The sequence below is a fragment of the Crocuta crocuta genome, unplaced genomic scaffold (genome assembly GCF_008692635.1).
Source record: "Crocuta crocuta isolate KB4526 unplaced genomic scaffold, BGI_CrCroc_1.0 scaffold139, whole genome shotgun sequence".
NCBI lineage: Eukaryota > Metazoa > Chordata > Mammalia > Carnivora > Hyaenidae > Crocuta > Crocuta crocuta.
Window position 1 is genome coordinate 9,872,397 of NW_027533258.1, and position 951 is coordinate 9,873,347.

The following is a 951-nucleotide window of genomic DNA, read 5'->3' on the forward strand; positions in this document are numbered from 1 at the left end:
TGCTAGGCGTGCTCGCAGCAGTCCAGGGGCACCGTGTGATTGGCTCCAGCCCGACAGCCACCTGTGGCTCTCCTCCCTCGTCCCCACAGGCTGCCACAGGCATTGATCACCGGTTATGAGTTTCAGACGGAAGGATGCGTTACTTTGCTCCAAGGAGCAGCGTTCTATTAGGCCGGCGCGTCGATAAAACCACCTGCAGCCGCGCCAGGGGTCTCCAGAGAAGCCTCAGCTGCTGGAGCCCGCGGCCTGGCTGGGAGCACCCTCCCCAGGGGCTCGCCCCCAGATTCGCCAGGCCAGGCCCCAGGAGGGACCGCTGCGGCAGCCTGGGGACTCGCGCCGCGCCTTCACTCCGGAAGGACACAGGGGACCAGGGCACCGGCCCGGTCCTCAAACTGGTTGCCTATCTGCAAACCTGCCTTTGCAGGGGCGTCCTCACCCCGCAGTCACAACTGCCCCCGCTGCTCAGTCTCAACCCCAGCCCNCAGGTGGCGCCCGGCGTCCCGCCTGCGGGGCTCGTGGACGCTCTAGAAGGCGCTCCAGGATTTCGAGGCAGCCGTGGCTGCAGCTGGGTCCGGGGGAAAAACCGGGGCTGGAGCACCCCTGCCCTCCCGCTGGTTTCCCTCGGCTGAGCTCGGACTGGGGTCTCGGAGCGCCTGGCGGCGCGGGGCGGGGGAGGGCCGGGAAGCACGGAACTGGAGTCTCCGGGACCTGAGGATGGGCTCTGGGAAGCGTCGCCCGTTTTGGGGGGAACGGGAGGCGGGGACTCCCTGGGGAAGGTGACCGGGCCGGGGAGGGGCTCGGCTTTCCGTGAGAACAAAGGCTGAGTCCTGGGGAAGCCAGAGAAGAGGGGTGTGCCCTGGGTGGGGGCAGACCTCAGCTCGTGCTAGGGGGCGCTGCGGGCCGGGGCGGCGCAGGGGGCGCCTGCAAGCCCGGGCCCTGCCCGCGGGCGCC